The sequence below is a fragment of the Peromyscus maniculatus genome, chromosome X, assembly GCF_049852395.1.
Source record: "Peromyscus maniculatus bairdii isolate BWxNUB_F1_BW_parent chromosome X, HU_Pman_BW_mat_3.1, whole genome shotgun sequence".
Classification (NCBI taxonomy): Eukaryota; Metazoa; Chordata; class Mammalia; order Rodentia; family Cricetidae; genus Peromyscus; species Peromyscus maniculatus.
The window spans coordinates 47,890,480-47,903,612 of NC_134875.1; the positions used below are offsets into that span (position 1 = coordinate 47,890,480).

General features: G+C 44.6%; 1 protein-coding gene across 15 annotated transcripts in view; it reads right to left on the reverse strand.

The window, feature by feature from the left end:
* Pak3 (p21 (RAC1) activated kinase 3) overlaps nucleotides 1-13,133 on the reverse strand; it is a 271,931-nt gene that overhangs the window by 104,943 nt on the left and 153,855 nt on the right. The window contains exons 1-4 of one of the 15 annotated variants that reach the window (XM_076562623.1): nucleotides 7,392-7,659; nucleotides 6,621-6,717; nucleotides 6,171-6,281; nucleotides 4,682-4,720 (exon numbers count right to left, since the gene is read on the reverse strand). The exons of 3 other annotated variants lie outside the window; for them this stretch is intronic. The gene's annotated coding sequence lies outside the window, so the exon portion shown is untranslated. Of the gene's footprint in view, nucleotides 1-4,681; nucleotides 4,832-6,170; nucleotides 6,282-6,620; nucleotides 6,718-7,391; nucleotides 7,666-13,133 lie in introns of those variants that run through there. 11 more of the 15 variants (XM_076562620.1, XM_076562621.1, XM_076562612.1 and 8 more) reach the window with 11 other exon arrangements.

The window sequence follows — 13,133 nt, forward strand, 5'->3', positions numbered from 1 at the left end:
GAAACTCTTCAAGAATGACTGAAGACGAGAGAAAAGCGTGCGTGCTACAGACTCATGCTGGAGAGTTGGGGGAGGGAGTCTGCCTTTGCCCCCTTGTTAGGTGGGCAGGTAGAGAGAAGGTTCCACAAGATTTTAGCTGAGCCTGCCAGTTCCAGAAGCAAGGAAGAGTGGGTTGGGAATACATTTGAATATGAAGACAAAATTAAGATTATGGGGCAGTGGAAACCACAGGAACTGATTGGAGGATTTGTGACATGTGGCTTAAATGCCACTTAGATATCAGAAAAGAAGAAAAAGAAATGACAGCTTGATGGGAAGCATTTTCTGTGTTACGCTGATGCTCTGAGATGGTGCTTGACATTTGCAAAGACTTGGCAATGACTCTTACGTTGTTTCTCCTCCCCACCTTAAAATGTAGGTCAAGGCTGTCATTTCAATATTCGAGATGGAGGAACCAAGAGACAAAGGACAGCTATAAGAGACTGGACACCCCAGAAAGTAGGGTTATTCCCAAGGCCTAACTGGTGGGACCTGAGCTCAGAGGAGAAAGCAATATTTATCTGGATTTCAAATATCCCTAACTCCATGCCCTGAAATCCTTTATTCCCCTCACACAGCCACCACTGCAGGATGTCAACACAGGTAAGTGTTGGCCATGAGAGGGGGCTAGGTTGGCTTCAGCTCTGACTCAGTGCTGTGTACACCGGCTGCCACAAGATGCAAGGATCCAGTTGGCTGCTTTTTCTTTGGGGAGCCTGTTGAGAAAAGCATTGTTGGGGAGATGAAACCCTTTCTACACCTGCTCCTACTCCCTCATCCTAGCCCCCATATGTTACACACACACACACACACACACACACACACACACACACACACACACACACGAGTGGGACATTTCAGAAAATCATTGAAGAAGACTAGTTAATCAGAGAGGTAAGACGTGAAAAAATGTATTTCTATGTAGGATTTTGGAAAGCGTACTGAAGTGGGAGTTAAGAGATGGAAATATAGATTAATAAACAGTGCTTGCCATCTCACCACTCTGGACCTACCCACTTGTTCTCAGCTATAAAAGATCTGCTTCCTTAGTCATTTTGGAGAAGTGTCAGGAGGGCTAAGTCAAAGAGGATGCATGTGCAGAATCTACACAACTTTCAGAATTACGAATGAATTTGCATACTTAACAGAGATGGCACAGTACGGTGGACAGCAGTCAACAGAGATAGTGCCCACTGAGAATATCTGAGCTGCCTAGCAAACTCCCACTGCTAGTCAGTTCTTTCATCCCTCAATTCCGAGTTTCTACCTCCATTTCAATTCCTTTGGTCACTGACCTCTTTCTTTGGGTAGGAATCTGGAGGGAGAGTCTCTTAGGCAAGAACGCTTTTGAGTTTCTTTTTGCCTCACATGTGTGGAGATTCTAAACCTCTGACCTTAATTGAACCTTCCAGGCTGTCTTACCCAAAGAAAATTTTCCCATGGCTTTTGCCAGATTTCCCAAGGTGGATACATACTGTTTGATTTATTTTGATGACAATTTACCTGGTTTGCCTCACAGAGGTTTCTATATCTAATTGTGATAGAAATGGGATTTCTCTCTTTACCCCTCTCTCACATCTTCCCCAATCATGCTGGAGATGGAATCCAGAACCATGGTGACTTACTTGTATGCTAGGCAGTCACTCTACCATCCACCTATACCTTCTGCCAGAGACAGGGTCCCATTAACCCCTCCACCTTCTGCATTTTCCCACAATCACTTGAGCCTCCCCAGGGAAAGGCTGATTTTCCCTTTGTAGAACTCCAAGCTCTACAACTTCTCCCCAGGACCCCACCCCGACAACCATATTGACACTGTAAGGAAAGTAGCAACTATATGCTAACTCAAACCGAGCATGACCCAGGCTAGCACCTAGTTTTTAGAGGACAACAAAATACAGAATTCTAGTCCAAAGAAATAGATTGATGGATATTTAAAGAGAAAGCAAAAGTGAGGTCTTTGGGAGCCAAGGAAAGTCCCATGATCTCCAATTCTAACTCTTTTTTTATTAAATATTTTTATTTTATAATTAATTTAATTTTACATATCAGCCACAGATTCCACTGTCCTCCCTCCTTCCACTCCCCAGCCTTCCCCCCGCCCCAGTCCAATTCTACCTCTTAAGCGAAAAGGACAGTGCCATTCGCTGGACCTGCCTCTTCCTCTGGTACAGATTCTAGACCACAATTGTCCACTAGCATCCATGTGTATTTCCCACAGGCATACCCTTAGTAACTTTCACTGCATCACTGAGTGATGCCACCTCCTCCCTCTCTGCAGGAGTTCACTTTGCAAGAAGATGAGGTGAGGTGGAGAGATAAGAGCTGTCAGAACTCCTGAAGGGACAAGGCCTGAAGAGGGTCAGATGTGGCCCATTCCTAATTACGACTGGGGGAACAGCATCTGATTGCAGGGATAGGAAAGAATGCTAAAGACTCTCTCTCTCTCTCTCTCTCTCTCTCTCTCTCTCTCTCTCTCTCTCTCTCTCTCTCTCTCTCTCTCTCTGTGTGTGTATGCACCAGCCTGCACTAACCAAAAATCCTAATGTTTCTAAGTTTTCGTTCAGTGTACTTCAGTTTTCCCGCATACTCTCATTTGGAATATCAAACATGTAACTTCATGGTAGTTTGCCTTGAACACACCAGTTGTGTAGCTTGAGCCGGTGCAGAAGCAACTGGAGGTCACCAGGTGGTGACTCCTCTTGCCTCCTGGGCGTGTATTTTGAGTATAGCATATTTTGTATATGAGCAAAAGCTGGGTCATGTATATCTGTGCGATTTCTTGCACTCTGTTATATGTGTGTGTATACACGATGTGTTATACCAATACCATGCTGTATTATGTTCTATGTGCAGTGTAGTGTCTATATTACATCATGTATGTTTATCTTGTCAGTGCGCTATTTCTGTAATGTGTTACATATGATTGCATCTCTACCATGCATGCTACATGCACATGCATATGCCAAGTGTCTAATTTGTAGTGTGCAGCATGCATGTCTATGCCATGTTGTAAATTTGTACTGAGTGGTGAGTGTTGTGTAGCTGTAGTTTACTGTGCAGTTATACAGCCTTTGCTTTCTACCTGTAGCTCAGCCTCTTGTTGGAAGCCAGGGAGGTATGGATGCATACATCTTACACATACCTAACTTCTCTTCCCTTGCTGCATTTCAGCTTTTTTGTGCACCCCCCCCCAATCTCCGTCTGAGGACTAAAACTATCATCTTGGGATGGAGATCAAAGGAAGTTGTGACAATTGTGCTCTCTTCCCCAGAACCATTCATGGCCAATGTCTTATGCAGCGTTAAAGATTTCTGGGGAAAGCTCCTGGATCCTTCTTCAGGCCCAAAGAAGATAAAGGACAAGGGAGAAGAGAGTGATGCCCCTCTCTCTAAACTTGCTCACACTGGAGAAGAATGCTATGAAGGAAGCGGCACCTCCCTGAGTTTCTCCTTCAGTATTGGTTGAAGGAGTGTGCCTTTGCTTGCCAGGCTTCTTAAGAGCTGTTTGAGAGTACTGGCCTCCAGGCTGGATCATGGAATAGCAATGGGAAGCTGAGAAAATGTATTTTGAGTATCGTCGCTAGGGGGCGATATTGTGCTGTCAGAGACAGTGGTCTGTTTGGGGTGCAGAATTCTAAAGAATTCACAGGGCTCTGATAGAGATGAGAGAAAAGAAACTGCCCTCTGCCAAGCCAGCCCCCCCTCTTTTATTTATCCTTTTCTGCACCACAATCTCTTTCTGTTTTGGGACTGTATTAGGGAGTTACAATAGTAGTGAGTCTCAGTGCCCTCTCTATGAAGACTACCACACAGAGCTTTTCTGGGACTTAGTTATAGGTAACCCAGAAAATACAGAATTGGACTTTTCCTTTCCCGCATGTTCCCCATTCACATGAAATAAAAGTGAAGTCATGTGACTAAAAGATGAAATGTATGGATATTTCTTTTGCACTGGCTTTCCCTAAACTGGGGAGCATATAAATGGAAAATGATATAGACAGACTATTTTCTTTTGTTGCAGGAGGGCTGTACTTTAGTGGCTATCTTAACAAGCGAATATAAAAGGGCCCCATTTCCTAATGTTCCCGCCAGGTTAGAGAACACCTAGTCTAACTCCATCATTTGAAGGTCAAGGAAACAGGCACCAAGTACCGCATGCATTCATCAAAGAACACCTGATTTCTGATTTCCAAGGTTTGTGCTATCACCGCTTTTAGCCTGCCCACCATACAAAAAAAAAAAATCTTTTCTCTAGATCCATCGCCCTTCTACCTCACAGAAAACCTTCTCTCCCCCTCAGCTCTGGGAGCATCTGGACCAACCACCCCACGATGCAGGCTTTCTGTGAAAATATGTTTGAGATGACTCTTCCCCACCAGTAAAGTGTTAATTTCTTCTCAGTCTTCAAGGTCCACTTCCCCTATTTTGCTTCCCACCCCCGGCCCCATCTGTAGATGCACCGTTTTACCCCCTCGTTGCATCCCCTGGGTGCAGCACAGATTGTCCCAACGTGCAGATAATTGACCGAATGTGCAAATCAGACACGGATCTATTGCATTGATTCACATTTCCAATTAAACTCCCGGCTAGGCTGTGTGTATTAGTGACTCAAGCAATCACAAGTAAATGCATGTACCTACCTCCCTGTGCTGCAGAGCGCGGTAGGCAGCGCCGCATTTCTGGGAAGAAATGGGAACACATTGACCTGGAGGTTCATTTAGTTCTCTGGCACTGCTAAATCAGATTGTAAATGTACGGCTGCTAGTTGATCTGAAGCTCGGGCTTCACACCTGAAATGGAGGACTTGGGTCCTTCATGTCGCTCCAGTTACTTTTCCGCCCCCTGCTGGCAAAGCTATTTAGTGCGGATTGGGCCTGGAAAGTCTAGCCTGGCCCTGCAAAGGGAACTGCCTAGCTTCTGTCAGGTGTGGGTGTGGATGTGGGTGGGGTGGGGTGGGGTGGGGGTGGGGGGTTCTGCTAAGGCTTAATCTGTGAGCCACACTTACCTTCCAAGGTAAAGGTTTTCTGCTGTTCTTGGTGGACACAAGGTCCCAGCTGCCACCCCCACCTCCACCCCCAAGGCTCTCTTTTTTGTCTCAAACCTAGACCTAACTCACGCACATCGAAGCAGTCAGATTCCAGTCTCAGATTATAGCTCCCTTGCTCTCCTTTCCAGCCTTCACCCCTTTCCCCTCCCTTTATCCAAAAGGAAAGAGCTGGGTTTTTTTGGGGGGTGGACAGTGGACTGCTGCTTAGCAAATTTCTTCTCATTCTTTTGGTTAGAGTTACTAGTTCCTAAAAAACAGGCTATGCAGTTGGGAATGCTATTGATTCTGTAAACAGCTAGAAGCCCCTTAAAATCCATGATTGAGCCACTAGTGACTTGACTATCAAAACTTTTCTGTTACCATGTCACCAGGGAAACCAGGACTCTTGAGCTCCTAGCAAGATACTGGTCTTTCTTCATCGTCTACAGCGCTCTCCTGCCTCCTCCATTAGCTCCTGCCTATTCTGTCTGATGTCTAGATCTGATTTCTTCCGTATTAGTCATCCTTTTTGACCTGCTGCTCAGCCTTGGCTTCACAAGAGCAGACTCTCTGCCAGTCACCCCCTTCCATCCTGCAGTCCCTTCCCATTTTTCCCACCTATCACATCTACGACCCAGTCTTCTCCAAACCCAGAGTAAACTTGACTGTTCTGTACACCACTTCCATATTTGAACAGGAAGGAAAAAAAAAAGCCGCAACCTGTAGGAATGATCAGCTAGTTCAAATGTTCATGGGGTGTTGTGGCCGTTGCTTGTACTCTTATCACAATGTTTACTTGTCTGTTGGGAGACTTAAAGAAGGTGTCTCTTCACATCCTGAGGTTGCTGGATTCTGGATTACCAGCAGTCAGCTTTAACCCGGCATACCTCCCAGACACTTTTCCTGTTGTGTATTGCATGGACACAGAGGAATATGGCATTTGGATCCAGAAAAAGAGGCCCCAGCCTATTAATCATCCATTACCTCCATTACCACCGTGAGCCCCTTTACCCAGAGGTGCCCCTGATTGGAAGCTCGAGTGCCAAATCACACATCCTGCCCAATTATGACTTTACAAATGGCCCAGTGAAAAACACACTGACCTTTTATACCTGGCTCATCCCAGAACAGGGCCACAGTGCCGTCACCAACAGGAATGGACCTCCTTCTGTTCCAATACCTCAGACAACCATACAGTTGGCCTGGATCTGAGTCTGCAAAACCACGGGGTTGGGGGAGGAGCAAAACTAACATGGCCAAGGGCTTCCCTGGTGAAAGCCATTTTTTTTTTTTTCAAAAAATAGTACTGCAACCACCCCCATCATGCTTCCCAAAGCCAAGCCGCTCACCCTTCTGTCCTCGGCTTCTACCGCCCATACAGCCCAGAAACCTCAAGTCTATAATCTGGAACTGGATTCTGGAAGGTGGGACCAAGAAACAAACAAACAAACAAACCCCAATGGAGCCCCTGGTTCCCTCCTTGGGCGAACCACCTATACCTCCCAAACCCTCCCCCTGCCCTCAACCACCACCTAAGGAAAGGGAAAGCATACCAGAGCCTGAATCTAAAATGTTCTCTTCACCCAGAAGTATGCCAGTCATCATGCCAGGTCACAAACTGAGGGCAGTGTCTCCTGGGAGCCACAGGGACTGGGAAGGGAGGACGCAGTAAACCCAATGACCCCACTCCCCAGACAAAGACAGGGGCCAACAGGGGGACTCCAGGCTTTTCTAAGGACCTTATTTAATCCATTCAGTCCCCACGGAAGAAGAAGAAGAAAAAAAAAAAGAGTTCTCTTGCCATTACCATCCCCCCGTGTGAAAAGGGGAGGGGGATAAAGAAAAAATTTTAAAAGAAAGGAGGGCTCCTTTTTAAGAAAATTGGTACTTTGCTGTTTCAGTTGGGTCCTCCTGATGCAGACTTGGCCAGACTGCGGCCACACCCCCTCCCCTTCTCTAGAGGGCTGCTGTCAACACTGTGGCTGGGGGTTGGGGGGGGGGAGATGGTAGGAGACTTCCAGTCTGACATAGCTTTCAGGGCGGATTTTGCCCCAGGCGGCCCAAGCCCCAGTAAGCTAGTCCTGGATTTGGCCAAAGGAAGAAGCCCAGGTCCTTCAGGACTAGCCCGGACACACCCACTCATCTGCTTAGGCAAACCCCATCAAGCGCTGTGCGCTGGGTCCCATGGCTTGGGCAAGGGAGCCACGTAGGAGAGTCAAAGCTGGGGCGCAGCAGGAGCAGGAGGGGGGACACAGGAAGGAACATCTGCCTAGCAGCCTCACCCTCGAGCTAGCCCGGTACAGTATAGAAGTCGCGGGATTTACCTGCGAAGGGTCCAGCCACCCTGCCAAGACCTTTCCAGTACCTCCAAGCACGCCGACAGTTGGGCTGGGGAGCTGCAGCCCAGCGGCTGCAGCCGCAGCCCCGGGCCCAGCCGGCTCCCCCCACGGCTCTTCTCTCGCCCAGTACACTCACTCCCAGAGGGGAAAAGCTTCAGTCCCCAGTGTAAGACCCCAGACTGTGTGCGGCCACAGCTGCCTGCCTGCTGTAGAGCCCCAGCTCAGCAACCGCTCCCTAGCTCTTCTTTGCTATGACGTCACCTGGGCTCTGCACCGTACCTAGGCCAATCAGATGGTGAGCATAAAAGTAAAATCGCCCTGAGTGGGCTACCGGGGACCAATCTTTTGTTTCCAGGCAGGAAGCGACCTAGGAGGGGGGGTTGGGGGGAGAAAGTGAAAGGGGTGGGGGGAAGGAGAGGGGAAAGGAGATGGAAACTTCTACACTGTCAGGATTGTCTAAAGAGGAAGGTGGAGCCCTCGAGAAAGAGGCACCAGACAGGAGTGGGGAGGGGACATTTCATGCATCTTTCTTGCTTGCCAGCCTTAAGAACACTAGGCTTTGAGATGTATTTTCCGGCCAGGGAATCCGTCTACAGGAGCAGGCTTTCTTGAGGAAATGGTTTGGATTTGGGACACCACCTGTCAGCCTAGCGGGTTACATACAAAACTAAGAGGTGTGTGTGTGTGTGTGTGTGTGTGTGTGTGTGTGTGTGTGTGTGTGTGTGTGTGTGTGTGTGTGTGTGTGTGTGTTTGTGTGTGTGTGTGTGTGTGTGTGTGTGTGTGTGTGTAATTAAGAAAGGTAGCAATTTAGACAGGAAAAACAGTCTCCTGTACATGAAACATACATTTCAAAACAGGTGGCATTATGCAAAAGAAATAATCATTTTACTTCCAGTTGGGTGCATTGATTTCACACAGATCCCCTTCTTCATCCTTTCCCTAAAACCTTTAGTGATTTCTCTCATCTTTACCAGAAGGTTCAATTTTTGACAGGTGTCCTAAGCCATTTAAAATCTACCTTCGCAAATCATCACTTCCTATTCCCAAATCCACCATTCTTAGAATTTTGGCAGCTTATATAAATTATGTCAAACCTCTGCAAAGAGACAATAGGCTGCACAATACTCTGTATGTTTGAGCTACACTGATGCAAAATGTGCCTCCCCAACACAGAAGGAGGAGAGGACAAAATTTTAATGGTTAGGTTAAAGTAGTGCGTTATAGGCAATTTTCTTCTCTACTTTTAAACTTTTTAAAAATAAAGATAAATGTATGCTCACACAAATGAATGACCAGAATGAACAATAACTATTTCCGGTGTCCCTTTATTTAATTTTCTCAACACTGCATAAGAAACAACACTCATTTCTTCCCAATGACAGCACATTTTTATGTTTAATGAATTTTAACACCAAGAATGAATTTCATGTTTTCCCAGGTCCTCTGAGGAAGATTAACCAGAGATAACTCTTCAGATAGCAGGAAAGGGGTGTGTGTGTATGTGGGGGGGGGTGTATTGATTCATTTTGACTAACATCAGGCAGTGAAAGAATAACCAACCTACGACAAAACAGGGATGAGGATGACAGAGACTAAGTAAACTACATAATTCAAACCATTCTTGAGGATGACTTTGCAATATTTTCCTTCAATAGAAGTACATATTTATGCATATGTAAGTATTATATGAAGACAGTAGAAAATAGTAGAGCAGGAATATGTATTGAAATCTGAGTACAAAGTCCATGAATTTTCTAATACCCTGAAGTGTATGCTTAATAAAAATTAAACATGGCATTAATGGCTGTGAAGATATGCACCAGCTTTATAAGGAAAAACTATACCATGTAAGTGTTGTTTAAAAATAAGGTAGTAGTTTAAAATATCTTTTAAAACACATCCTGGTGGTTGTCTTCTAATGCAATGCACACTCTCTCCCCCGTTCTTGATTAATAGGTTGAAATCAGGATGATTCTGCTTACAATGACTTTACAGATATCTTTTTAATTAACTTTGGAGTTAAAAAAGTAACTACATCACATTGATTTTTTTATACATAATGGTGGAAGTAATCTAAAAAATACTGATCTAAATGTCATTTGCTTAATGGTAGCATATCTTATTTGTAAATTGCATTTATTTGGGTTATTTTAAACCCAAATACTTTTTTTTTTAAAGGAAGCGTAACTGGATTTTCCTGGTAATGATTCAGCTATGGTTTCAGGGGTATTGATTTCAATTGTAATTAAAAAGTATTTGATTTCATTCTAATCCCCACATATACCTCAGCTATAACTTGAAGCTCTTTATATAGTCACTTCACATAGTTATTTAAACGTTTCATGTGTGTATTTCTTCTTTCTCCAGTGATTACAGAGACTAAGTGTGTGTGTGTGTGTGTGTGTGTGTGTGTGTGTGTGTGTGCGCGCGCACGTGCAGGGGTAGGTGGAGCAGCAAAATCCTATTAGGTACTTGACAAATTGAAGCATAGTAATGTCATTTAAACAAGATTCTAGACCCAGCATGAAAGACTTGGATCCCTGTGTAAAAAGGTGATAATCTGTGTTATTCTTGATACCCAAAGATTCTTTACTCCCAGTATGGTTTGTTCTCCAAGAATATAGAGTGAGGAAAGGACTCTAAACTGTACAAGTTTAATATTTCATCTGTATGTAATTTTTTCCTCCCAAATTCTATCTGCTCCTCTTGCTTAGAAGCTCCCTGGTTTAAGGATACACTCTTAATAACCACTTGGAATGTGTATCATATTTCTCAGATTAAAAACCTCCTTTGTATCTCACCATTAAATCACCACAATAACCACAACAGTTTACCTCAGCAAGCATTATGATCTGACTTTCATAGAATGCACAGTAAAATCCCAGGACCTTAAATTCATGAGTGCACTGCATCATAGAAATGGTCATACGAACCAGGCCTCCTACTCTGACTCCCAGGTCCTTTCGAACTCACTGTAAAGCAATTTGAGAGTATGTGTTGGGGATGGGGACATGGAGTGTTTCCTTTATACACAAATGGAGACAGTCTCCAAATTTTGGTGGTACAACTAACATTTTTTGGACATTATGGTACCAAAAGTGATCTGTAATCAGCAAAGATCAATGTCCCTCAAATTTTAAGTTTTGAATTTGTAGTTATCCGTTGGGTCCTACCAACCAAACCAGGTTGATGATTTGCATGAGAAGAGAGATATCCGAAATGGGGCTTTTAGCAATAGAAGTAAATTCAAGTTACTGTCTTCATTCCAGTCAAATCCTAGATAAAAGAAACTTTGGCCAGAGTTTATCTGTGTCCCGCCTGGCCTGTGGTCAGAACAAATCTCTCTCACCCACTGATTCTGCAGACACTCAGACCCAAGTAAACACACAGAGGCGTATATTAATTAAAACTGCTCAGACATTAGCTCAGGCCTACCACTGACTAGCTCTTACATTTAAACTAACCCATTTCTGTTAATCTATATGTTGCCTTGTGTTCTGTGGCTTTACCTATGTGCCATTACATGCTGCTCCCTGGTTGGCAGGCTGGCATCGCCTGACTCAGCCTTCCTCTTCCCAGAATTCTCCTTGTCTGCTTATCCTGCCTATACTTCCTCTCTGGCTACTGGCCAATCAGCACTTATTAAATCAGTGTACAAAAGCGTTATTCCACAGCAAGAAACATTGCACAGTCTCATATACCATACCATTGATGGAACTGACAAGCTCCTGATCTTCCGCCTCTACCTTCCCAGTACTGGATGACAAGCCTGTGTTAGCATGACTGCCTTTGCTTGAATGAATTTAAAGAATAAGTATATACTGTATTTTGCTTGTAAAAGCAGAATTAGAATGGAAAATATAATCCAGGAGAGTGCTTAAAACAAAAGCTATCAACACCCTGGCTATCCTAAAAACAGTTTGCATGCTAGGCCAGTGGTTCAGGTAGGCCAATCAAAGATAGGGTGAACTGAGCCGGCCCTGAACACAGACTAGATGCAGGAAAATAATAATATGTAGTCTACAGGGCAGAAGCAGCTAGCATGCTTTCTCTTTCCACTCCTGCTTTAAGTCCCACAGCCAGCAACTGTTTCTAGTAGTAGGTGCTGAGCTTTTGCAGCTCTTGGTCTTCACATTGTTTTCAGAAGCAGGTGTACTTTTCAAAACTTTCATTATTTATGTTTATGGGTGTTTTGCCTGCATCTATGTCTGTGCATCACTTGCATGCCTAATGTCCATGGAGGCCAGAAGAGGGCATCAGATATCTTAGGACTGGAGTTGCAGACAGTTGTGAGCTGCCATGTGGGTGCTGGGAATCAAACCCAGGTCCTCTGAAAGGGTCCTCAGTGCTCTTAATCTCTAGCCCCCAGATATACTTCTATTTCTTTTGTTTTGGGGTGGGAGACTTAAGACAGGACTTCTTTGTGTAGCCCTGGCTGTCCTGGAACTCACTCTATAGACCAGGCTGGCCTCAAACTCACAGAGATCCACCTGACCCTGCCTCCTAGTGCTAGGATTAAAGGTGTGTGCCACCAGTGCCAGGCAATATTTTAAATTTTCTTTCTTTCTTTCTTTCTTTCTTTCTTTCTTTCTTTCTTTCTTTCTTTCTTTCTTTCTTTCTTCCTTCCTTCCTTCCTTCCTTCCTTCCTTCCTTCTTTCTTTCTTTCTTCCTTTCTTTCTTCTCCTTTTTTTGTTTTTAAATGCACTTTTATAAACTACCCTCCTATCCCAACTTGCTCAGCAACTGGTGCCCAGGCATTAGCTAGGAGCAGTACCCAGTCTACCTCCACTTAGCGTCTGGGTACTACTATATGTTGTAGTAACTGAAGCTGACCCTTGTTCTGCTTGTCTATCTGTCCCCATTAATAGCAGCTGCAGCTCTCCTGCAGCAGGCAATTTTGTGGGTTGCATTCAAAGTAAATAAGGGAGTTCAGGCATACCAAAAGGTGTGTCTGTAAAACCAGAAACTGTGTGGCAGAGAGAATCCTATGGCTAAGAACTCACCATCTTCTTGAGACCAGAGTTGCAACTCAGAACTCTGGTAAACTGGACAAACCCTTGAACAAGATTCCAGTTTACCCAGCTTTTAGTTTTCCCCTCTGTCAATCTTACTTTGCCTATCTCTAAAGTGTTGCATGAATGCAAATGGCGAACGACACAAAAGCGAACCTAATAGATTTCAGAAACACACACCTCCTTAATCAATTTGATGAGGCCGCACTTACACATGATTCCTAAATATGCATTTGGGAACAGACGGTCTGTCCTAAACTTTGTTCTTTATAATTAGCCCACACTAGAGGCCTGCCTTGCAGAACCTGAGAGGATTCAAAAGTCCACTGTCTCTGCCCTCTTCCCTTTGTGAGGAAGTCAGTGGAGGAAAAGTAGAAGACTATTAAATCCAGGTGGCTTGGAGTGAATTAATAAGAGAGGTAGGAAGTTTCTCTCCTTTGACTTAGTGTTAATTACCTCTGCCTCCACTATGGTCCTACATATCAAACCACATTAATTAATTGAGCCGATGCTCTGTTTGACTTTTCTCCCAAAAGAATCACATTATACATTCATTTCCCTCCCACTCCCAATCACTGCACTTGGAGAACCTAAGTCAAACTGCAGAGTAAATTGAATTTGAAAAACTTGGGGTTTGTTGTGAGGGATTTGTGGTGTATGTGTGTGCACTTGCTTGCTTGCTCCCCTGGGAGAGAGCAGAGAGAGAGGGAGGGAA